Source organism: Amblyomma americanum, chromosome 11 (genome assembly GCF_052857255.1).
Source record: "Amblyomma americanum isolate KBUSLIRL-KWMA chromosome 11, ASM5285725v1, whole genome shotgun sequence".
Taxonomy (NCBI): domain Eukaryota; kingdom Metazoa; phylum Arthropoda; class Arachnida; order Ixodida; family Ixodidae; genus Amblyomma; species Amblyomma americanum.
In genome coordinates this window covers 11,487,516-11,513,698 of record NC_135507.1, presented here as the reverse complement: position 1 = coordinate 11,513,698, position 26,183 = coordinate 11,487,516, and the positions used below count along the sequence as shown (strand labels likewise).

The 26,183-nt window shown below is 50.0% G+C and overlaps 1 protein-coding gene across 2 annotated transcripts in view; it reads right to left on the bottom strand.

Annotated features, from left to right (window-relative positions):
- The window catches only part of LOC144110583 (uncharacterized), a 215,827-nt gene that overhangs the window by 56,603 nt on the left and 133,041 nt on the right, over window positions 1–26,183 (bottom strand). The window contains exon 1 of one of the 2 annotated variants that reach the window (XM_077643601.1): window positions 926–1,486. The exons of the other annotated variant lie outside the window; for it this stretch is intronic. The gene's annotated coding sequence lies outside the window, so the exon portion shown is untranslated. Of the gene's footprint in view, window positions 1–925; window positions 1,487–26,183 lie in introns of those variants that run through there. 2 annotated transcript variants of the gene reach the window in all.

The window sequence follows — 26,183 nt, the reverse complement described above, 5'->3', positions numbered from 1 at the left end:
TCATACTAAGGTCCGTTATACCCGAGGTAGTATACTAAGGGGAAGAATGGCGCATCATCAAGTAACGAGGACAGCAGGAGAGCACACACACGCACAAATTCGTTCGTAGCCACCTGGCCACCTGCCCTTTGTGGCAGGCGGCGCACCTGCCACTGGCTACCGATAAATGACGCTCGACATTTCGTCTTGCACTAAACCTTCTAATGCTAACGCATTAATAACAACTATTTTAAACCAGGACAACCTACCTTGGACTATAAGTAAGCGCCTAACTGCTACTGTTGCTGTACCACATATCGCATCGGAACGATTTGTTTACGTTAAAGCGGCTTTACCGGTCAAGCAGTAACGTGAATATTAGAAGAGCGAGATAATGGGTCAACTGATACTGCATCCTCGCAACAAGGCGCCGACTTAGCGCTTCTGTGAGGCCTTCTTCTAGACGTCCTTCTAGTTCGCGCTGTGATGCAATACATAGGATCAAAATTTCGAGTTGGGCATGTTAGCACTAGGTGGCCTAGCTGGGCATGTTACAAGTCACACGAGCGAAGTGAATATGTGGGGAGGGCCCAATGCTGTGAGGCTCTGAGTGGTGTTGCTTTGCGTGCAGAAAGGCAAGAAACGACAGAGTGGAAGCGGAGGTATAGGGGAACCCATAAACAAGGTGGCACTGAGCTCTCAAAGGATGCCACCCCTGGCCACGCGAGCGCCAGGGCAGGCCCGTTACGGGGCGCGTGGGGTCGCCATAACATCTCAGTGGCGCCGTCACAGGGATTACGTCACCGCGGCCCGACACACTGACCACGCCCACCGCACCGACTCGGGAGCACCTGCGTCTGCTGGCGATAGGGACGCTCGTCAGTCTGCTTCTACTTCAGAAGACGCAGAAACGAACGGCGATAGTAAGCGCATGGCAGAGACTCACGATATCTTGACCGACGCCGACTCGTCGTCCTCAAAGGTGAAGCCCAAAAGCAGCGAGGCTCTGCAGGGAATGAATGTGTCACGGTGACACAACGATGCGTCGAGGAGGACTCATCACCGCTATCCAGGTCGTAATTCTCGACAATGAACAACTTGTCCGGAGTCAATCACGAGAATGGTAGCGGGTTCGCACACATACGGTCCACAGTGCGTACTGCAGGCGCAGTGAGGGTGCCTCGTTCACATCTCATGGATCACGTGAGGCGCTGAGGCTAGCTCACTCGTAAGGCATGAGGCACCTCGCTGAGTGAGGCACCACGCTGCAGCTTTCTTCTCCTCTCCCAAAGTGTGGTCGACCACGTAAGGGGGGTGTCCCCAACGGCTGCTCATCGAAGTTCAGTCGCCGGCGGCGTATCGCGGACGTTGCGTATAACTGTTCTCCAGTCACGACGAGTAAACGAACAAGAGAGGAGAAAATGAAGGCGAAAAGCGAGAGAAGACAGCGAGAAAGAGGGGCGCCCACTTCTCTTCACGTGGACAGCGAGCGGTGTCTGGAGGTGAAAACGCGCCGTCCGACTTTCAAAAACCGACAAGAGACGACGAGGCCGACGGACAGAAAGAGGGGAGAAAAAAAAGAGGAGAGGGAGAGAAAAAAAGTGGGCTTCAAGAGGAAGGGGACGGAAAGTTGTGAGAGGGGGAGTTCTTATCGGAGCAGCTAACCCAAAGCTCTGCCTTCACCTCTTCCCTCTCCTCCTCTTTTCTCCTCTATTTTATTTAATCAGTTCTTTCTATATCACTGCCGCGTTTCGTTTTTAATTCGGTGACTGACGCAAGAGCTCACGCACCGGAACCGCGGTCCAGGCTCCCGGAGCTCGGACAGCGAGAGGTTTGTAAACAGCGTCCACGAGTGCATCCGAAAAGCCAGCGTCGTCGGAAAGCAGGGGGCTCGCGCCTGTAATTGAAACGCTGGAAGAAAACAGCGCTAAATGCGCGGGGCCCTGAGCGCGAGTGGAAGCGGAAACGTCGATAGCGCGGGGGATTGGAGGAGGGGGAGAGAGGGGAGATAGCGGGCAGGCGAGAAGGAGACAGGTTTATAACGTCATCCTTATCGGAAGGCCACCAGATACGAGTGTGGGTTTAGACTGAAAACTGGCCGACTTGAGGGGGGGCTTCGCAGGCTACAGGGAAGGGGAGAGCAGAGGAAAGGGAACCGCCAGGAAACGCGGACGAGATAAGACGTATTCTCTGGTGTTCTGAGTGGAGCACCTGCATTTTGAATTCAGGCGCGTCTGTCACGATCAAGTTATCGCCAGGTTCTGTTCCTCTTGATTTAAATAAATCTGGGGATAAACAAAGGGTAGGGAGACATTTCTATCTGCCTGATAAACAAAGGGTAGGGAGACATTTCTATCTGCCTGATAGCATTCCTGGGTTTGACACTGAATCTGCAATTTCCACCTGTCGCGTGACAAAAATGAACCACATTTTCCTTAACGTCACCTGTCACGAGACACAGACACAAGAACAGAAATACGGTAAGCTAACCGGGCCGTGTCGGATAGGATACGCTAAACGTGGAGGGCGGAAGAACTTAGGGAAAACAGAGGACGGAAGAACTTAGTGCCGTTCCGTTCGTTCTACAAAGCGTATCCAAATGTCAGTTTGGTCCAAAAAGATCTAGTACGCCAGCAGTACGTCCACATTTTGGCGCTAAATCTTGTGGCTCTTGAATACACGAGGAGCGGTTTGATGGCGTTCACAAAGCACGAAGGTTCAGGCCACGGTTCCAGGACTTCAGCTGTCGTTAGAGGACGTGGAGCAGTGGCAAAGTAGGTGCGCCATCGTTTTTTCGCGCCAAGAATGTACATAACACGCTGCTATAACAGTCTCCCTCTACTATCCTTGTTACCACCCTCTCCACCAAAAGAAAAAAAAGACACAAGGAGAGACAGAGAAAAGCAGAAGAAAAGAAACGAAAGATCCTTAACATCACCATACAATACTCTGTAAAACGTTCAAATATGTATATGAAAGCGACCTCCCTAGAAATAAAGCGCATTTCATATGTTACCAGTAACCGAACCTTACCTCCATAAAAGTGAAGAATTACGCCTCTCACACTGATTCAGTTACCTATCCTAACCTATCCGGTGAATCCTAAGCTCGTTATTAATTACACTTTGATTCTCACTCAGCTCCACTGTGGTTCTAAAATTCAGACGTGATACTTCTCAAACTTCCCAGAAAATGACAATCAGTACAAATATCCAACTTTGCAATCCAGGATGAAACCAACAAAATGCGCGCCTTTTCAATGCGGACAACAAAATACAATAAACGCATTTATCAACGGAAAATTTCAAAGGAGTTCATTCATGTCATCACTGCAGCTTAAAACCATTTGCAAAACTACAACACAGAGGGAATACGCCGACGTAACTCGCGCTCGAAGTTTGCGGCCAGGTGATTTGCAATCCCAACCAATCGACTAAAAACTTCAGAAGTATTCACAGCACTCATCATTACGCAATCTTAAATATATATATATTAGGACAATAATCCGACCATTCCCATATGCCGCAAGAGAAGAAATTAGCAGTAAAGGTTATATGCCTTCAATTTAGCTCCATATCTCTGCAATTCCTCGTCATGCGCTCGTCATGACTGAACATCCCGAGGTCCGTTCCTCTCATCATATTTATATATAGCTCTGCATTGCCGTTATCTAGGCAATCCGGGTAAAAAAGCGTTATAATTATTCAGTTTTTATACACAATATTCATTTTTAGTAGAGTCTGCCGTCGGCTTTGCGAACGCCTCTGTAAGCCGACAGTGTTGGATCGCAGAGGGAGAGTGCGACAGGGGCGGAGCATGAGTTGCAGCAAGCGGTCGAGGAGGCTATGCAGGTGGAGCAACGAGATTCCTGGAACACTCCATGAAGCCAATAGTCGCGTAGTGCGCATGCGCGCGAAGCTGTCTCGCCGCGTCGGCTCTTGTCAGTGGAACACGGACATCTCGGCGCACTCCGATGGCTGATGAAGCATCATTGTCAGCAAGGTCACTACCAACAATGCCACTGTGACCTAACAGCCAGTGCGAAATGATGTCGTCACTTTGCAAGTGCATCCTGATGTGTAAGTCCGATTTCTGCAACCATTCACAAGTGATATCTCGGCGACGGCCGGTTTTCGAGCACTTAGCGGGGAAACTTTCGAACGGCAGAGTGCAGTCCAATTCTGGAGGTGTTCGCTAGCTGACGTAGTGATCACCTGCTCGAAGTGCGGCCAATTAGGACCGAGTAGAGGCTTTAATTTGTGAAATTCGGTTTTTACGAAAAAATTAGGAAGACGGCGCATAATCTCGCAAGCTTCAAAGACACCGTGTTTCTGCCTCAGCGTTTCTGTGTTTCGCGGTGAGAATTTCGGAACCTATTTGGCGAGGAAAAAAATGTTTGCACGGCATCGTTTGCAGCGCCATTTTCCAATATGCGGGCTTCGCAAGGAGTGATTCACCGACGAGTGGGTTTGTCCAACGGAGGCGTAAAACTGAACGCAAAGGATTGCGGATTTCTCGTGGAGGTGCAACTTGTGCCCAGCACACGATAGCGTAGAGAATGCAAGGGTTGCAAAAGTAAAAATAAAAATAAACGAGATATGGACGGCAGCTTCGACATAGGAGACACGCTATTCGCAGAATACAGGAGCAACAAAATGCTGCGCGTTCAGAAGACGTCCCAGTTGAGACCATCGTTAGTCTGTTAAGACTCCGACAGAGAATAAGATATTCCGGCGTCAAAAATATGCCTGGCGTTCGTACTCTCACAAGCGAATTCACGGAGGTGTGAGAAGCTCTCGTTCTCGAGGCAGAGGATGGCCTAGCCTCTTGATCTGGTTGACTAAAAAAAAAAAAGTCATCCCACACACAGTGCGACACGACCCATTCAAATTTCAAAGTTAATGAGCGAAGCGTTTTGTTACGATCCTTGAAATTTCAATTAAAGGCATGATGTCGGAACGTTTTTCTTGAATGCGCTATGAACCAGCAACCATATGCAGCGTTAATCGCATTTATTTTAATTTTTTGTAGGGCGCCGTTCTGAAGCTCTCTCCGTGCGCCCCAAGGATGATGCATATTGCAGAAACCCGTACATGATTTTTGGCTGTGAAGCCTCGGCCTCTTATTACATGATTCTTTACATGATTATTTCATAAGTACACTTTCGCTTGCATTCAGCCAGGCAGGGGGCAGTTTCGTGAGACGGCAGAATTGAAGGGAGCTGAGACAAGCGCCGCAGAAATAAGTTATCAAAATTTCAATCCAGAAATGCAGGCTTCCGCCATGCCAGATTTTTCAATCGGATCTGCGTCCGGTCTGCACTTCGCACCGCACAGCTCACCATAGGTACCAAGCCACGTCCAAGGTCACCGGTATAACAATGAAGATCACTCATGCCTTTATTAGAATGCAGTGCACTTTGTACGTTGTACACGAGCGCGCATAGCGCAGAGCGTCACCCATGTGTAGAACGCTCACCAACCTAGAGCGCTCAACCACAGTTCGCGTCACTCTTTGCAAGGGCGTTCACCCATATATATTTGCACCCTTCAGTCTTTGACTAAGAGCGCTTACCCGCTTACAGAACGAAATCTAAGGTTTGACGACATCTCGTCTGGTCTGGCTTCTTTTCCTTTCGACATCACTGACCTACAGCGTCATCGTTGTATAGGGCACTCGCTAACCCACATACAGCGTCACGCTTGTGTAGGGCGCTCACCCATGTGTCCTTGCGTGTAGCGCTCACCCACATAAAATGTCACCTTTGTGGAGGACGCCCACCCATACGGAGCGTCACTCTTGTGCAGAGCGCTCAACCGCATATAGAGACACCACCCTATGCACTACTATGTACAAAAGAGCGACACGCAGACTATAAGTTGCATGAACGGCATCCTGCATGACAGTGTGGGTGACAAATCACACGTGTCGACCAGACAAGCTTAATAATAATAATAATAATTGGTTTTTTGGGAAAGGAAATGGCGCAGTATCTGTCTCATATATCGTTGGACGCCTGAACCGCGCCGTAAGGGAAGGGTAAAGGAGGGAGTGAGAGAAGAAATGACGAAAGAAGTGCCGTAGTGGAGGGCTCCACAACAATTTCGACCACCTGGGGATCTTTAACGTGCACTGACATCGCACAGCACACGGGCGCCTTAGCGTTTTGCCTCCAAAGGAGCTTGAAAGGATAAGATGAGCAAGAGAAATAAAGGTGCACTAAAGAGGAATCTGAAATCGCATTTTTACCGCGGGAGCTTGACCTACACTGTCCGAGCATTCTTAGAAACTTCGAATTATTATCCTAGCTGTGCGGCCCATTTCCCTAATAAATCGAATTAAACGTCACAGCTCCCGCCATTTTTTTTTATTTTTCTGAACTCACCTCCGAAAAGAAGAGCAGTCAGCCAAAGCGTGGAGTGCCTTTCAGCCAGCCGCTTGGCGGCCTTGCTTTCGCTTTTATTTTGTTTTTTTAAGGTTTCCGTGAATAAATAGTTCGAAAAACGGACAACATAGCAGCAAACTAGGCCCACGGAAATAAAAATACGAGTGGACTCTGCTTTCGCCGATCACTACGTACTACTCCGCCGATGGCAGAGCGGCAAGCCGTCACGTGACTGGCTGGAAGGCATTCACTGCACAATTTGACTGACCCCTCCTCTTTTCGGAGGTGAGTTTAAAAAAAAAAGGTGGGAGCCGGGACGTTTAATTCGATTTAAAGGAAAATCGGCCGCACAGGAAAATAATGCGAAGTTTCTAAGAATGCTAGGAGCGTGCAGATCGAGTTCGCGCGGTAAAAAGACTAGCTCAGCATCCCTTTAGAGCACGTTTAAGAATGCAGCCTCGATAGAACACATAGGCAGCTGTGAACAGCCGGTGGAAATGCTTTTCTACACCGGTCCCATACAGCGTTTCGCGCTTGTTGTCTGCAAAATTTTTGCCTCGTCACATAATTCGCAGAAGAATGTGATTCCCCACATCCACCCTGCGTTTGCTATCGCCACATTGGCTCTCGTAATTCATCCGCTTTCGTGGAATACGCGTTTCTCGTGATTGATGAACAGAAAACTGTACTGACGCACTGGTGTATTATCTGCTCCAATGTCTTCTTTCCAACGTGTATTGCTTCATAGTTTTTATCTGGTCATTAATTATGTCGTCCAGATTATTAGACGACGTACTTATTTGACACACCGCCAATATCTCGTAATGAGGGCATTCGGGGATATTGTAACTTCCTTATGGCCCAAGCAAGAGGGTGTAGAGTGAGAAGTGACAAAATAAAAACCTAGACACTCATATATATAACTGAATAAATGGTGGAAAGTTGGTTGATGGTGTTTAACGTCCCAAAGCGACTCGAGCTAAGAGGGACGCCGTAGTGAAGGGCTCCGGAAATTTGACCACCTGGGGTTCTTCAACGTGCACTAACATCGCAAAGTACACGAATCTCTACCATTTCGCCTCCATCGAAATGCGACCGCCGGGGCCGAACCGGCGTCTTTCGGGTCAGCAGCCGAACACCATAACCACTGAGCCACCGCGGCGGCGAATAAGTGAATAAATGTATAAATAAACGTGTCGCTGCGAACCGAAGGGCGGGCAATGGCTGAATGAAAATCGTGAGTTCACGGGTGGCCAACACTGCGATTCGGATTTCGTTTTGTGCAAAGTCGAACGGGCGACCTTCTCCTGCGCGCCGCTGAAAGTCGACGCCTTTTGCGAGGATGAAAAAATGGCGGAAGGCAGCGCGAGCTGCGCAGAAAGCCAAGTGCGGACGCTGCGACAAAAACAAGGCCGTAAACAAACAGAAGTGAAAAAGAATAAAGGGCAAAAGAAACTGAAGGCAGCCAAAAGATAGCGGGCGAAAAGAAAAATGGAGCAGCCAGCACCTGGCACCCACGCACACGCGCGGCCAAAAGAATATAAAAGTGTCGAAGCCAAACAACAAACTCCTCCTTATCGGCGCAGCACCCAGTTAGCGCTCAGGTACCCGAGATAAGAAGCGAACCCCCCCCCCCCCCCCCCCCTTCTAGCCAGGTCGACCTACCTCCAGCTGGCAGCATTTGAAGCCCGCCGCGTCGTCAAAAAAAAAAAAAAAACTGACATGAACTTCGAGACTAAGGGGGAGTGTTTTTACGGGACGACTGTAACTTATACTGCCCTAGGATTTCTAACGTTATCTCAAAATTTTTCATGTTTCTTTTCTAGCTTTTTTTTTCTTTCTTTGCTTCCGATGTCCCGTTTTCTTGTCTGCCGGAGTTCCGGCTATCGCCGACTGCGAGCTGAACCTTGGGCCAGTCAAACAGACTGCGTGGGCGGCTTTAAACGGATAACAGCCTCGATAGGCAGCGAACAGATAAGCTAGGAGAAATTTGAACACCTTGAGCGTCGCAGCCATTTAAAGTAGTGCCCGAAAGTACCTATAACGATGACGACAGCTTTGCGTTTTGCGTAGCCTCCATTTCTGCTTCAGGCCGCCGCGGTGGCTTAGCGGGTATACGGCATCCGGGTGTTGAGAACGAGGTAGCGGGTTCGATTCCGGATGAAGGAGTAACATTGTGGTAGAGGCTAGACGCACAAACTTCTCGCGCTTGCAAGAACATTGCAGGATCGTAAAAGTCGCAAGCTGCAGAGGCGTTCGAAGCATTGCAACAAGGAATTTGCATTTAATGCCGGTTATTAAACTTAGCATGCAATATTGCGATATACTTTCGTGAACTGCTTCTCCTCGTCTTTTATATCAGATGTTTAGATAATACTCAATGAAGGATGGTCACGGTAAGGAACCGACGCGATGCTCTGTCAAACGCAAACCGCAACGAAATTTTACTTTAGCCATAATGCCTCATAATTTGGCTGGGTATGCCATAAAATTAATCGCGTCAAAGTTCCACGCGTGTAGGCGAACTATCAATGCTCCCACAAGCCTTTACAATGCCCTGTAGCTGATGAAGCGCGCACATGGCGGCGTGTAGAGTAGTTAGGCAACTTACCGGAAATGAAGTAGGTGTTGTAAATCGATTGCCCTCCTCAAGCGAGGCCCATTGTCAGTGAATTGACTACGGACGGAGTGAAGTGAAATAGCGAAAGCTTAAATATGGCTTGGCGCTCGAAAATTTGGTACTGAGGTGAAGTTTTTTTCGATTTTTCGGTGCGATTACCATGCTTTGAAGCTGTGCAGCTCGCATCAGTGTGGCGATACCGGCTGAACAACAAAGTTTCGAAGAAGCTGTACTAGCAGGGACATTTCTCGTCGGTGACACAAAGACGAAAGCAGATGCCGCAAAACAAGAAGTTTTCCCTCTTCGCTGGAGCTCGTTTTCGATGCTGTGAATTCACTGAACCGGAGTTCGCTCAGCTCGCAGTACACGCTTGTAGCGCATGGCAATTCGCCGCGGTTGTTACGAGCACCAGCAGGCGCGTGACGCCCCAGCTACGGGATTGAGGGGTTGCCAGCTAGTATTCCCATCTATTAAGCGTCACCTACGGTATATGGTAATAGCTGCCACTTTTCGAGTTTCGGTTTAAAAAAAAAAAAAGCTTTTGCGAGCGATGCTTAGCGCCCTCTTGTCTAATACGGATGCCATTTCTTGTTTTTAGGACTCTCTCTTGTCATGATGAACTACTAGAAAACAGTCTTTTTACGGCAGGAATAAGTTCGTTCCAGTTGGCCTTCAAGGATATGTTTATAACCTCGAGACCAGACATTCCCGCCTGCCGACTCGAAGTTGACAGGAATGGTGCCTGGAAACAGCCCAGGTATCATATTTTATCTGGGTACACTGCTAACCAGCCGTGATATCCCCTGCACACTTGAGTACTCACCAATAAAATCGCACGTGCCCAAGCGCTTTTGGAAGAAAGTGAAAATGTTGCCTCTTACGTTCGGCCAACAGGCACAATATTGGCTGTCTGCCTCGACCGAAACGGGCGTTTAATTGATAGCCATTCGCTTTCCATAGCGGTATAGGTATAGCGTGAATAGTATAAGCGAGCATTCTCGCACATATGCATTTTTATGTTGTACTGTTCATAAACTCCTGGCGCAAATCGGCCGAAATCGTAAACCAAAAACTGTTAACAATAAGCCATATCCCGCATGATGGGTTCAGCACGTATATTTCACGAGGCCAGACAATGAAGGGCGCGTTTTTACGTTCGAAAGCCACATATGAAGAATGGCACCTTTTTTTTTCCCCCGTCATAGTTTAATACGAGCAGAAAATTGTGGCCGTCGAGACTTGCCACTACAGAATCGGCGAGGCAACTATTTACAGGCATGGACAATGGACAGTTTGAAGTTCTAGTACAGTGCCCAACTTTAAACGTGTAGTTAATTTCTTCAACCATCCGCAGCATTGTATGTACCGTTTAAGCCAAAAGTAACCGGGCCATGGTGGTTTGTTTCTTGGCCGCCTAGGGAAGCACTTATGGAAGCCCTTAAGCCCTAAATCTGTGTAAAGTAAGTCGAACCCTTCTCCTTACTTTGTGACACCTTTCGGTCTTTCGGGATGCCATAAAGGCTACGTTATACGGTTGAGGAGCAAAAACCTGTTGCTCGGTTAGTTTTGGCAAAGGGGGTAGGTAAATAATTCCTTCATGTAAACCGAGATGAAAGTATTTGGTGCACATCAAAATAAAAAAGGAAAGAGAAATTTCAGAAGAAAAGAAATTAGGGATACAAAAAGGGAAAGAAGTATAGACGTATATGTCCTGGGACCTTAGCGCGCAATCGTGTTTGAGAAATATAGTAGAGCTATCTATTCGGGATTGCTGTTTAAGAGAAGAGTTTTACGGAAACCGGACGAAAAAGGGTGGACTGAAACCGGTAGTGGAGCTCAGCGATTTTAAACTCGTTTTATTTCATTCAAATAAACATTAACCCAGCTCTCGATGCTCTCGCGGTTATCTTCGAGCGCGTCTGATAAAACAAAGTTCTGTTTCACACCAACACAAGTTACGGGGCATCACGATATGCCTAGCTGGAAGCGAGCCCAAATTGGTGCGCAGCATCGTTCTAGAAAACCAATCCACTCCAGAACCAGAACAACGTCTCGACCAAAGACATTTTGTCTGCTCTCGTAGATTAATCTTGAATGAACTATACCAAACGGAATAATAATAATAATAATAATAATAATAATAATAATAATAATAATAATAATAATAATAATAATAATAATAATAATAATAATAATAATTGGTTTTTGGGGAAAGGAAATGGCGCAGTATCTGTCTCATATATCTTTGGACACCTGAACCGCGCCGTAAGGGAAGGGATAAGGGAGGGAGTGAAAGAAGAAAGGAATAATGAGGTGCCGTAGTGGAGGGCTCCGGAATAATTTCGACCACCTGGGGATCTTTAACGTGCACTGACATCGCACAGCACACGGGCGCCTTAGCGTTTTTCCTCCATAAAAACGCAGCCGCCGCGGTCGGGTTCGATCCCGGGAACTCCGGATCAGTAGTCGAGCGCCCTAACCACTGAGCCCCAGCGTCATTTTATTTTTGACATTTTTTCGTTTATATGAATTTTTATTCCCTCCTCGTATTCCAGGTGCGGTTTTCCCTGTACTGTACATTACTTAGGCCCTATACTTTGTCCGATTTCATCTTTGCTGTAGTGCGGTTTTTGTCTGCGTACCATCGGAGTCAAAAGTACCCCCCCCCCCCGCCCTCACCCTCTGCCTTCCAAGTTCCGACCCGTATAGTGGCGCCACCTGATAAAGCAATTCTGGTGTCGAAACGGGCCCACGGCGCCGGTCGCGACACCGGAAGTGTTTTGTCAGGTGGTGCCCTAACGGCCGAGTGGCACGGGCCGAAGCTTGCAGGGGGGCGTCTGTTACTTTTGCCCCCGATGGCACATACGTTACTCGATGATCGTGCATTCATGCTTATTAGTTTTTTTTTTATCACACAGATACACCTCTAACAGGCAGTACAGTGGGGCAAGTTGTCCACAGCATTTATGGTGCGTGCACGTGAACATTTTTAGAATGCGTATTTTTCCCGTCTCTCTGCCGTCATTCTCGATCGCGCCACCGTCAATGTCGCTGAATAAAGAACAATCCAGGACCTATCAAGCTGTCTACACAACCCCGTTCATGCTCCTTTCCTTGCAACACCTTGCAGCAAAAGAAAAGCTTAAAAACGTCATAGCTTGAAACGAGATGCTAGGAAAGCCGGTAAATGGGCAAACTAAGCGTGACAAAATGACCGGTACATTTAATAAGGGCGAAATTAGAGTATAAGCACTGCAGCTATAAAAGTGAGCAGCTGAACAGGTGGACGCACTCTAATACGGTGCAAAGGAATCGATGATTAAATTTTGGCGCAAGCACAACTTGGCTAAGAACGCGTTGCCTATAGCATGTCCTGGTGTGTGTAAGGTGGGGTCAAAGACCCATTCATTCACGCATTTAAGCAGCCCCGGAGAAGCCAAGCACAAGGTTAGGGGAAAGTTCGCACCCACTGAAAAACTGGTGGGAAGCCAGTGGCGACACCGGGGATCGAACCCCGCAGCTACGTCCCGCATACAAGGGACGATGCTCATACCACTCGGGCCACCGCTGCGGTCAGGTGCGAGAAAATTAAAAAGCAGCCCACGCCAATAAACGACGAAGAACATCACAGGGATGCTGGCGACGAGACCGGCAGATGGACGACATCAGGGTGAGAACGCCGAGCGACCTGGAGGCGACGAATGAGGGGGCAAAAAATAAAACGAGCGCGTAGGCGGAACTCGTGTAGGCGACGGTGTAAATCACGCTTAATGGCGGCCGCTACCACGGAGCCTTGAGCCAAGCCGAGGCGAGCCAAGCCTTCTTCGCAGCCGCCGGCCGTGCCGGACTGGTGTGTGGCTGCCTTCGCCTCCCGAAGAAGCGTTCATCGGTCGCCTAAGAGAAGCAGCACGCACAGCACGGTGTCTGCCTTCTTCTTTCTTTTCTCATCTAATTTCTTTCTTTCCTTCCTCGACCCTTCCGTTCATTCGGAGGCTGGGCGGGCAATGGCGCTATAGCGCGCGCGGAAAACCAGATTTGGACTCCCGTAGGAATGAAAGAGAGAGAGGACGTTTGTCGTGAGGGTGCGCGCTATGCCTCCAGCCCGGCGGCACAGGGGTGGGGGATGAGGGTTTCTTCTTGTTCTTATTATTACACCCATTCCCCGCTTTATAACCCACCTCAGCTTCCCCGTTGTAGCTGTTGTTGTTTTATTATTATTGTTATTCTTGCGGTAGCCCGAAGAGGGCACGCCAGGATACTGCACCCCATTTAGGGGCGAATAATGAAAATCTGCCACCCCTCTCTTGTGCGTGCGTGAGCGCGCGTTCCTCGTGCGCCGGTTCTCTTCATCTGCAAAGTTTGCGGCCAAGCCCAGCGCGAGCCCAGCCTCGCGGCGGCGGTGACTGGTGATTTATAGCTAAGTAGCTGCAATTTCTCTTTATTTCATCTGCCCGCCGTTTCCGCGCCGTATTAAGGTGCAGGTTCGTTCGCCCTTGGCGCGCGCCGCCCACGACGGGTTGGTTGGCTGGCGGGAGTTTGAGATGAACTCAACGAACAGGAACAACAACAACAACGAAAAGAGCGGGCGCCCATGCAGAGGAGAGGAGAAGACAAAATGTTTGGGGGAGGGGCTGCTCCCGCTGCTGCCTCTGCTGCCGGCTGCACTGGGTTTGCCACTGAGGTGGCGGCGCGCTCTGCTTGTTTCCCGATAACGAGCTGCTAAGGGCTTCGCAGTTGCCAGACCGCCGCAGCGCCGCGTGGGGCCTTCCCTGTACGAGCGCGTGTTTGTGTCTATACGATTAGTATTGCAATTGCGTGAATGCTGGTGCTGCAGTAAGTGCTAAAATTGTTGTCACCACGCCCGTTATACTAACTACTCCTGCCGCTGCTGAAGTCCGCGTTGCTCGATGTCCGCGAGCGAGACGGCTAAAGCGAATTCACAAGCTGCAAAACTGGCTAAAGCCGCAAGTACGACAATTTTCCAGTTCAAGTAACGAAACGAATAGCTCGATCGTTGACAGCAAATGCATGTTTGTTGTTGTCCGGCATGTACGTGGAGAGTCACTCCTGAACCCTGTCCAGTGAAGAAAGTCGTTGAATCAGTGGCAAAGTTGAGGACGCGAGACCGACCCGGACGTTCGCGCGTCCTATGAATCTCGCCGCATGTGCGAACGCATGCGTCGAATGTGCGTCACTGAGCCCGTTGCGAAACTGGGGCCCACCACCGAGCCCAATGCGACATGACACTGGAAACGGTACGAATCGACACTGGACATGGTACGAATCGACACTGAGCATGCTGCGACGCGATACAGGGCACACTGCGACGCCACACTGGGCACGCTGCGACGCGATACTGGGCAAGATGCGAATCGACACTAGACCCGGTGTGACGCGACACTGGGCGCAAGGAGAAGCGAAGCCACGGCATTACCACGTGCAGGTGTGGCAATACAGACAAGAGACGCCTTGACTGCAATGCGGCACGCATGCATGCATGCTGTCGGCGGCGTCTGCGGCGACCAACCTGCAGCGGCTTATAATGATCGCTCAAAAATAATACGCCACAGAGCACGGGGGAAGCAATAAAACAAGCTAGAAGCCTCCAAAAATGGCGTCGAAGAGAGAGAGAGAGAGAAAAGATAGGGGGAAGAAAAAGAAGAGAAGAAAAGAAGCTGCTGCAGGGACGAGTAAGGCGGTTGCGCCCTAGCAGCAGCAGCAGCGGCGGCGCCGGCGCATCATGGGGATTTACGGGCGTGGCACGCACACACACGCACGCGCGCACAGGGCTTCTGCCGGCGGCATTCTTTTCTTTCTGCATGAATTTGAAATGAGTTACGCGCAGCCGCTAGCGCGCATACAAGTGACGCGTGCACCCCCCCCCCCTCCCCCTCTCCTCTTCTCATCCACTTCTCTAGCCGTTTTTACTCCTTATTTTCTGCCTCGCTGTCTTCGCGAGCGAACGCCTGTCTCAACTCCGGTACCCTCCTTGCCTCCCTCTCCTTTTTCTTTCATTTCTTATTATTCATTTTTTTTCCATGGAGCCGCTGTCGGCTGCTGCGCGTACCCAGTAGTCTGGCTTCACGAGACGGTGCCCAGTATTACACCGTGCATGGCTCGGGCGGGGTTTCGAATTGTTTCCTATAATTCCATTATGCAGAGGAGTATGTGTCTTGCCGCTTCGCGTTCTTCCGAAGCCCACCGTGGACATAGTACCGTTTTTCCTTTTTATTCCTTACGGATCGCCTTAATCGGTTCGATTGACTTGAAGTAGAAAGAGATGGGGGGGGGGGGAGGCAGTGCTTGGCAATGCCACCAGGATAGCTGCGTCAGCTCTTTGAGTGCACTGCCTAAAGATCTCGACAAAGGATACCGAGGCTTATTACACAGAACCGTGAAATATTATATCGACAAATCTGTTGACCTGTGCCTAAGGCAGACTACCCTGAATCTTCATAGAAAGTGTTAGTGTCTTTCTTTTCCCGTACTGTTTGTGCGTGCTATTTTTCTTTCAAGATGAATCAGTACCAACTAGCACAGCTAACTATTCGCATACAAGAGATATGAATATTAACAGGCGATGGCTGAGCGATAGCACAGAATTAGGCCATACATCATCCGCGAGCTTGCCTCCTATTAACTGCGAGGTTCGAGCGGCTTCTCAGTTGGTTTAGCGTTCGGCTCCTCAGCGCGAGGTCGTGGTATCGAATCTCGGCCACGAAGGCCGCATTTAGACGCACCGCAAAATGCAAAAAAGAAGAAGAAACTCCCGAACTTTATCCGACGTCGGTTTTCTTGCCACCTCAAAAGCCAACGCACAGTTCTTGCAAAAATTGTTCCAGGCAGATATTGCTGGAAGCCCACAGATGTGTAAGAATAAGATCTTCTTAGCCATTCGAACAAAGAGCAAAGAGAAATTTAAGCAACCTGCGTACATTTGGGTTGAAAGTTTCGAAAAAGTTCGCTTCAGGCTCGGCGGCGTGCCCAAACCTGCGGTTCAGAGTCATGTTCGTCGCGGTTAACGAATAAAGTTCGCCTGAATTTACCGAGAACTTCATTAAAAAGAAAAAAAATACATGTATGGAGTCCCAATAATGTTAGACGGTTCAGCTCCGCATGTTTTAAACACAATCGCACGTGACAATTGGGGGCGTAGTTTGGATAGACTTTTTTCGGTTCCATCCCCTGGCTTCTGTCAGCCTGCAGCTGGGCTGATCCCTTGAGCGAGGGAACCACACTATGTGGCGCTACGTTATCATGACGTCACAGGCGCCAGCTGTCAATGGAAGGGGGCTAAAATAGTGCAATAAAGAAATGAATCGTTAGAAAATACGGGCCCAGGTTGGTTTCGAGGCGAGTGCCGCTCGCTTCGAACGATCGACGCGATTCCGGTTCAGCTCGAACTGTGACCGATGACGATGACGATTGCTCCTTCCGGCACACACGCACGTCAGCAAACACGGAGATGGTTCCGTTAGAGCGACGTAAAACGGTTTCCAATTTCGTGCAGACTAGTGTCGACGGTTTCTACACATGCTGACAGCGCGAAGAGACGGATTGCGTCGCGGACGCCTCGAATAGCCATGAGTACTCGCCGCGGAATGCAATCCTGGAGGAATGGTAATCTTCATTTTTGACAACCTGTTTACTCCCAACTGTGCGGCCGTGCTTCTCCCTCTTCGTCCCATATATACAGACGCGATAATGCATTGCGGTCCATGATAAAGTGAATTTGGTTCCTTGCACCGTAGGGAATGTCTGCAAATCCGGTTCTCTCTCCGCAGCTTCTACATGGTCGAAACGATGCCAATTATTTGGGTGCTGGAAAAGTAGGCCTCGGGTAGGTGAAATGAACGCATATCCCAAGAGATCGAAACCCCCGCTTCGACCCATCCTTTCTCGAGCGCCCTGCTCCAAATGCAACCAGCGCTCCCCGTTGATTGACCAAAGAAAAAAAGTTGTAGTTGTTGCGCCCTTGGAGAATGGCACGAAAACGATTTGCCACACATGAATCCCCCTCCATTCTGCAAGGGCACAACAACATGTATTCTACACCAAGGCTGTCTCTAATCGGTCTTCTGCGTCTTCAAATTCGTTCCTACCCTTCCAAGCCGCCTCACATGAATAGAATGGAGAACTTATCTTAGTGAGTGCCCTGCCATGTGTGCAGTGTACGCTACAATACACACGTTGCCATTTCTGCAGCTGTATGCCAGTTAGAGTAGAGATGACCGTTAATCTTACCCGCAGTGATCTTGCATGTGGACTCTGGCAGTGCGTGTCTAACAATGTGCCTAACGTGGCCTAACGTTTAAACACTGGAATGAATTTCTGCATTAAAAAAATAAATAGTACTTTAGTCAACCAGCACGGATGTCACGCAAATAGTGCTACACGAAAGGGGCTAATGAATGCAGGTATCACCTGCGCGGTGGTTTGCCCAGCACAAAAGGGGACATTAATTTGTGAACTAAGCGATACAGAGTACGAAAACGAAATTGTTTACTCGATTCGTAGTAATCAAAACGCGTAGAGGTAACGCTGGGGAATGTAATACAGATTTCTTCCTAGCTCATCACAGAAACCGCGCTTCTAAAAAAATAGACAAAAAAAGCCTGTACGAGGGGCCGCAAAGAGCGCGGCGAACAGCACCGCATAATTAAATGAACGCGAAAAGAGGCAGCCGCAACAAGGCCGCCCCTTTTAAATCGTCGCGCAAAACAAGCTCCAAGGACGCAAATATTAAAAAAAGAAGTCGAAAACAAGAGGGCGCCACAACGAGAATTCATCCCGGGAGAAATAAACGCACCTGTGCGCCTCGTACGGAGTGTAAAACAAAACCACTTCGCGAACCAGTTCTTTATCATTTTTTTCGGTCGCCCCGTTCACAGCGCACATCAGCTCCCTTTTTTACTACCCCCCCCCCCCCTTACCCTCCATTTTGTCAAGTCGCAGTACTACACGCAGCACACACAAACAAACGAAGCCGCAGACGTAGAGTGACGGAAACGCGCTCAATCTGTCCCGCAAGCCAGCCTCTCAGCGTTGCCCGTTTAAAGAGCGAACACAGAGGCACCCCAAACTCGACAAGCGAGTCGCGACAAGTCGAGCGTGGTAATTTTATAGCTCGGCGAAGGGGGGGGGGGGGGGGGGGGGGGGGGGGGGGGGGGACTCCGCGACAGCCCTGCGGTCGCGCACAAGGAGGCGGAAGACACACGATCTCTTAAAAGTGTCCCCGAATCGCTTCTTCATGCGGCAAGAGGAGCCGAGAATGCAACGCGCCGGCGATAGAGAAGGGGGGGGGGGGGGGGGGGGAAGCGAAGAACGTTTTCAGGGGGGTGGGCGGGATTTGCGGGGTGTTGAAGAAAGCATCAGTTTCAAACGAAAGAGAAATGCGGGGTCGGAGGAAGATGACGACGTAGAGAAGCAAACAAGGATGTGGAAGATGAGGGAGCGAAGGAGGAGGATGAGGAGGAAAAAAAAGAAGCAAGAATTGGCGCTGACGACAAAGGGAATGAAAAAGCTCCACGCTCTCTCCACACAGAGACGACGCCGCTAAGGCTGCGGATAAAAGCCGAAACGTAATAGGAGTTTGGCGAAGGGACGTGAAAGCAGACTTGGAGAAGAGGGGGGCGGGGTTAGACTTTAGCCGCACGTCGTTGTGGTCGCGGCTGTGATTGCCACCAGGAGCGGCGTGGTGCTGAGAGGAGTCGATAAAAAGCGCCGCGTCGCTGGGTCCTCGGCGTCGCCGCGCTGTCTTGTCGGCGGCGGCGGCGTTGACGTGGTAAATTACGCCGCGACACTTTTACGACTTTTATACGAGAAGAAACGTGCGCGGCTCTCTCATACCCCCCCCCCCCCCCCTCCTTCCATGGGGCCGCCAACTACAGCCCCGCCTTTTTGCAAACCGCCTCCCTCGCAGCGTGCCGAGACACTGGGCATTTGCGGATGAAGAGGAAGAAGTGCAGAAGAAGGAAAAAAGGAAAAGAAGAAGAGGAATGAAAGAAGAGATAGAAGAATAAAGCAGTTAAGGCTCTCCACGGACTACGACGGCGTTTTTAAGCTTACAGGTAGGCAGGTAACCCAGAGTGCTTATTGAAGGACTCTGGCTATGCTATGAAAGCGAACACACTTGTCAGCATTCAAGCAGTGATTACTTGATACGGGCCTAGAAGCTAGTCAAGATCATCAGCGCTTTTTCTTGTGGCGGCCTCTGCCTTAAGCGAAATAACGAGTGACGATAATAAATATGATTAAAAGGCGCTTTTCTCCCTGTTCAAAAGTTTCCTTTGGGTACGGTTTTTCTTAAGTTCACACGTGACTGTTTCTGGGACAACTTGCGTGTCAACTTCAGTGTCGTAATATGTCGTAGCAGCAAAAATCGTGAGCCACCTTCCGGCCAACGACGGTGCTATTTAGCTGGCTAGTGGAGTGGGCTAGTGGAGAAGATGCGTGCTGAACGGTCAGCCTCGTCAGCAGAAGTCTAACGCATCACGCGTTCATCGGTCAGGGAGCGAACGCGACAGTTCTCCCTTACTGCAAGCTGTGCCGACAAGGCAATGCTTACTCCGGGGACGAGTGTGATGGTGGTGGCGATGATGATTACTATTGTGGTGCTGGCGGTGATGATGATATTTCAATGGCGAAAGACGCAGCTTCGTCACATAGTGTCATGTCTAACATTTCGTTTCTTCGTTGCTCTCCTTGTTCATTTGACGCAGAAAAACGCCTAAAATATTAGACCGGATCCAGCAAGCCCAACTTTCTGTTCTCAGTGAACAAAAACGCGCAACCTGGCGGCAAGACGGGCATTCAAAACACGACAGCAAAGACTCACTCTCAAAATGCCGCGTCCTTCGTTTCACGCTCCGTGAAACAATAACTTCCTTGTCCCAGCGACGACGGATACGGACTACACGCCAGCTTTGACGTCTTTGACAGGCGATATTTTACAATGACTCCAGCACGGTGGGGGAACGCGGCTTGTACACGCAGCCGTACAGTAGACGCAAGTTTGCAAAACGAGCGCAAAGTGTAAGGCACTTAGACTGTCAACGACCGCCGCGTATCGCGTGGGCCTGAGCTGATTCAGAACTCTGTCAACCGGTGTGTATACACGCGGCAGTGTATAATTAAAGTTAATTAAAGCGTTAGCCCGTCCATCGCGCAGCTTATACACCGACGCGCGACGTCCGCGGGTACGGAGACTGAGCAACTCTACACGCGTTCGTCAAAGCGGGTCGCTTTCGCACGGAACGCGGCGGGCGGGCCTGTAATTGCGAAGTGCGTTTATTATGGTTATTATTATTCTTTTTTTTTTCTCTTTTGACACCGGGAGCCGGTGCGACGATAACGACGGTAGCGAGAGCGTGTCACCTTGTGTTATAGTTTTCTATTCGCTTCTCATGCAAAGACCGGAAGGTGTGAAAACGAGAAATAATAAAGGGTGAGGCGCAAGTGTTCTCTCTCTCCCTCTTCCGTCCCGCCGCGCTCCGCACGTACGCAGTTCCGGAATCCGCGAGGCCTCCGTAATTGCACGTTCGCTAATTTGTGAGCTATCCGGCAGTTGTCAGCGGGGACTGGGACGCTTTTTCCACATAGCGTGCTAGCTTCGTTCGAACTGGAGAAATTGTGCTGGCTACTGTGTGTGAAGCTTAACGGGGGAACTAAACAATACTCCTTACACAGTCCGTTTTCTGCCAGGGCACGGAAATTAGAGAATATGTTTGCTTTATTGAGTGCTTGATTGAATAATAATAATAATAATTGGTTTCGGGGGAAAGGAAATGGCGCAGTATGTGTCTCATATATCGTTGGACACCTGAACCGCGCCCTAAGGGAAGGGATAAAGAGGGAGTGAAAGAAGAAAGGAAGAAAGAGGTGCCGTAGTGGAGGGCTCCGGAATAATTTCGACCACCTGGGGATCTTTAACGTGCACTGACATTGCATAGCACACGGGCGCCTTAGCGTTTCTCCTCCATAAAAACGCAGCAGCCGCGGTCAGGTTCGAACCCGGGAACTCCGGATCAGTAGCCGAGCGCCCTAACCACTGAGCCACCGCGGCGGGTGATTGAATAGGTTGATAAATGAGTTTTCCGTAGCAGCGAATCGCTGTTAGCGATGAGAGATCCCGTACAGGTGAGCTGAAGTTTAGCTTCGGCCTCCACGGGGTGATTATTTGAGTCGCAATTCGGACCAGTTTCGTTTAAAGTGCGTTTAGACGATATTTCTTTTTTTTTTCATTGGGAAGACGCACCCAGGGATACCGTATAAAAACCGCGTCATCAATGGCACTGGTGATGTGATCCCTGATGCCGTTGTATAGAAGCTTTAATCGGCAAGATTTTTACGTTAGTTAAGGTCATTAGACACTCGCTATGGCTCCAGACAGCGATGCTGGCTTACCTGGAGGCGTGAGTCACACGTTAAACTGCCCATTAAACTGCACTGCACTACGCGTTAAACTGGAAGCCGGATGTGCTCCTTACCACGCCATGCTATCAGTTTACGCAAAGGCCGATGTTGTAGCCAGAGATCAGTTCTACAATATACTACATTTATAACGCAGGTTCGCTTTGGTGTACCTTGAAGGCCAAGCTGTCATCCTGAAGAAAGGCAGCGCTTTCAAATAAGTGTTTTGTCGTTATTTTTTATTTATTATCTGAGGACTTGCTCTTTCTGCATACTGAGACTGGGGAGCGCTACAATCAAGACAAGGGGACAACACCACATAAGAACACCACGAGACACGAGCGCAAACTTTCAACTGAGTTTATTTTCGACATGGCGCATATTTATACGCATCTAATCATGGGACACACAAAGTCTCAGTATGTATGACCAACTAGCCCCCTACAAAGCTTTACTGACGTTTCTTTCTGCATATTGGTTAGAACCGTAGAACAAAAATTTTTGCGCCTTCTTTGTCGGCCCAACGAGCTTAAATGTGTTCATGTTGAGACAAGCATGCAGCCAAGAATTTTTTTCGCGAGGGGCCCGAGGTAGTATTCAGTATTAAGCAGGGTTTTTTTTTTTTGTGGGAGGGGGGGGGGGGGGGCTTTATTACCAGCACGAGCACTGCCATGACGTCGAGAGAAAAGGGGCCAAGTAAATTTCGGTATATTTTTTTTTGGGGGGGGGGGGGGTGGATTGCAAGTTTGCCAGTGCTGGGAGCAGGGAAGGTTTTAGCCGTCACTGGTAGGCCGACGCGGACATGACATATAGACTTTCGCGTGAGCGATTCCCGGAAAGAGCGCTTGGGAAAAGCACTCAAAGACATTGTGCAACGTAACTGACGTTGATGTTCTTGGCACGTGAAAATCATATACTTCCCTGGAAAGTGTCAAAGGTCCCTTTCCATCGGTGACGGCATCGACAGTCGCGGAAGTTCGATAACGGTTGGGTTGTTTCGGATTCCGCGAAAACGTGTTGAAGTAGAGTAAACGCGTTTTGTGGGTGGCCGATCAGAAAGCATCCTTTGTCAACGCCTAGCAGCTCGACCAGTCGCAGCCTGCCGGGCATTGCGCTCGATGCTGGACCGTGACAAAAAAAAAAAAAGATCCTACTCTGCGTTAAGAGTTTTGCAAGGAAGCACCCCTTCCTTGGGCCGCTGAATTTGGGCAATTTTTGTGTTATGTCACACAGTTTCGCTCCAGGGTGACGGCGTTATAGTGATTATTGCATCACTGCACCCCCCCCCCCAAAAAAAAAAGTATAAAGAAAACAGCCGCTGTTTCAAGGCCCCCCATGATCACGCATGGCGACACCTTGAAAGCACCCGCACTCAGACTTACCCGGGGTACGCTTGCACTGGTTAACATCTGAACGAAGATGTTTTTCGTCACGACATACTACGCCGAGAGGGGACAGTGAGATGACAGCTGGCACGTGTCGACTGAGACACCAATTGATGCACGCAGTATACCTTGCCCGCTGCAGTTTGGCCCTCTGTTCACAAGTGCCAGATCTTTGCTTTGCTGAAATAAGCAGGCCGAACGATATCACTGTTAGCTGCACACGGCACTTTCTACGCCCACCTCTCCATCGCGCACGGGCGCTGAAGCAATAGATTACTCTCGTCCAATCTGCACTCATCTCATTCAAAACGCACCCACGTGCGCCAAGCTGGTACAGCCGTTATCACGTGACCATGTATACATAGTAGCCTAGGGGCACGAGCGGCACCGTTAATAGTTCAAAAGCTTTGAGTCAACAACCGCTTAATCGCCGACAGCCAAGTACCGAGCCAAGGAAGGCCGCGACTCACCTCAGGCAGTTGCACCTCATCCAAAAGCCGGACAGAACCCCCCCTTCCTTCTTCTTTCTTCTAGTATAGTTGGCCCTATTTCCTAAGAGCCCTCCCACATAGCTCTCTTGCTCGGTACAACGAACGAACCGCGAGTTGCGCATCACAACGCGGGGCGCTCACAAAGAGGAGAGAATCAAACGGTCGACCACACTGTGCTGCTCTCGGGGACGTCGGGAGCTAACGAGCGAGGCAGACCGGCGGCCGTCTTACAATCACTCAGCGAAGCGTCGCCACCGCGCGTCCGCGTGGCTGGGAGAAAACAATGACCCTATGCCGCCGTCTACGACGCTGGTGGTGCTCTGCTCGCGACTCCCTTATCGTGTCCTACATATCTCCCGTCGCTTGTATACACTCACAAACACACAACCCCGGCACGCCGAAAGGCCCCGGAGGCTGCAGGGACGGGGCTACCCAGCCAGAGAAGATGCTGCTGCTCTGATTAAGAGGATGCCTTTCGGAAGAAGACACCCAGCGGCCGCTACTACTACTACATGCTAGCCCTGCGCTCTAGACGCCGACGAAAGGGGGCTCTCCGGAGATCTTTTTTAATTCCTCCATTCAACCTGCCTTCTTTCCCTCTCGTAACAACCCTCTTCTGCCTGCCTTTCGCCGCTAGGAGTCCCCCAGCAGTGGTCTTTTATTTCTTGGATGCCGCTCGACTCGCGTCCCATCGCGTGTGCTTCGTGGCGATCTCGAAGTTGTCCACAGTGCGCTCACTCATCCGTGCACCCCGTGAACTATGCGCGCCGGGACCCTTTAGTCGCGTCGAATTGTCTTCTCCTCTGCTCAATGCGAGGAGGCTCTTCGCAGTGGTAAAAGGAGGGAAGGGGGAGTGTGGGGCATATCACAAACCCCCGATTGAAGAGGACCCAAGCCCGGAAGCTAGGGCGCTGTTACAGATACGACTTCGAGCTCCTCTTTGGCTACAGCTACTCCTTGCTTCGCCTGCATGCCATACGGGACAATGCCCTCACCCCCCCCCCCCCTCTCCCTACCACTGTGGAAAACGTATCTACCCACCGATCGCAAAAGACGGAGTCGTGTGTCTTTGTGCATATATGCATACCTGCATCACGAGAATGGTGGTGGTGAGCTGTATATACTCGGCTGAATCTGTATGCGACTGGAATGGTCCGAGTGAATTCGACACGCCGCACGCGACGCGGCATCCCGCCTAACTGGCTTTCTCATTAGCGTCCACGACTGGAGCGATATGCGATTTCAAAGATGCGCATGTTTCACATACGACAAGATTAAGGAGGCCACCGTGGCGTACCGACCACGGGCGAGTCGAAAAATGGCGCAGCTTGCGAGCGGCAGCGAATGGGAGTCACAGTATATAGCAGTAGAGTACGGACGACAGTCATGGTGGAAGGAGGGGCGGGAAACGTAGACCTCTACTGTATACAGTATAGTCAAGAGATTCACGATGTGCAGGCCAGAGGCGGACGAGCAGAGGAGGCTCCGCTGAATGATTAAGACGGAACATATGCGCTACCTATATTTCGCGCGTTATTATTATCATTTTATTTTTTTCCTGCACGTCGACAGCCGTTTCGTCACGCTGTGGCTGCGCAACCAGCAAATGCTTCTAACGCGCGCGCGCGGCAGCGACGAAAGGAGCCAACAGCAAAACGCCCTCGTCAGAAGTGAAGGTTCCGGAAAAAGGGGGAAACAAAAAACAGATAAGAAAGACGCGTACACGAGGTGCGGTGGGAAAAACTAACACAGAAGGGATGGCGCGGGGGATGCGGGGTGACTTACGACTGCTACACTCCTTCTTCATAAATAAATATGACGCCTTTATGGGCGGCCGCCTTAAAAGCTTACGGCACAGATCCGTCGGCAGAAGCTCCCCGTCATGAAAGTTTTAAAAGAAGCCCGGGATTAACGCTCTCGCCGGCCGTCGGCGCACGGCGGGCCATCGGAGGAACTCGCTTTCCCCCAACTGGGCAGCGGCGGAATCCGCGGTGCGCAGGCAACAACTCGTATACGCGCGTAAAGCGTAGGGCGATTTCGCGTAGATTACGCGCCCGTGAAGAAGCTGCGCAGCTGGAACCTCTCTGGGGAGCGATCGACTGAAGTTCGAGATCGCTTCGAAGAGGGGCGTGTTGCTTACCGCGGGGTGTGTTGCCCCGATGACGGACTGGCGGCGATTTCCTTTGGGCCGGTATATACACCGACACATATGCGTTTCCGGATGTCCAACGCGGCTTTGGACCGCTTCTCAGCAACGACGTGTTGCGCTATCACGATAGGCGACGGACTGAGCGAATGCCAGGCGTCCGTGTTACAAGATTCGCACAGTTGCGAGGCAGTTCTCCGTGGGAAAAAAAGATCGCACGCGCTTCAAACTCATTCCGCACGTCGACTCCGCAGCCGCACCTCGATTCGCCTACAAGTGTGCATATATTTCTTGATGAGGTAACACGTGCGCTGATCTGCTCCTTTCTCATATGAAGATTGGGCAATTTCTGCCGCGGAAGACACAAATGAACTAGTCGAATAGTTTCTGGTAGTGTGATTGTGACTTTTACTTACGGAGGTTTTAGCACCCTTAAACGTACCCTATGCAATGTGGCGACACCTCTCCATTCACCATAATTTCCTCATACTGGCGAATGCAACGCAAGAAAGTCAACTGTATATTACCGCGATAAACCTCTTACAAAAATTTCTTTAGACAGTCTATAGACAGTCCATACACTTGTCTCTATGAAGTCTACAGACTTAGACAAATCCTATAGACGAGTCCTTAGGCAATGCCAATCCTATAGACAGTTTATAGAGAATCTATAGTTTTATGGCCATACACATTTAGTAGACGTTTTTATATGGACAATTTATAGACTATGAGATGACAAAAGTAACTATCGTCTATAACACGTCTA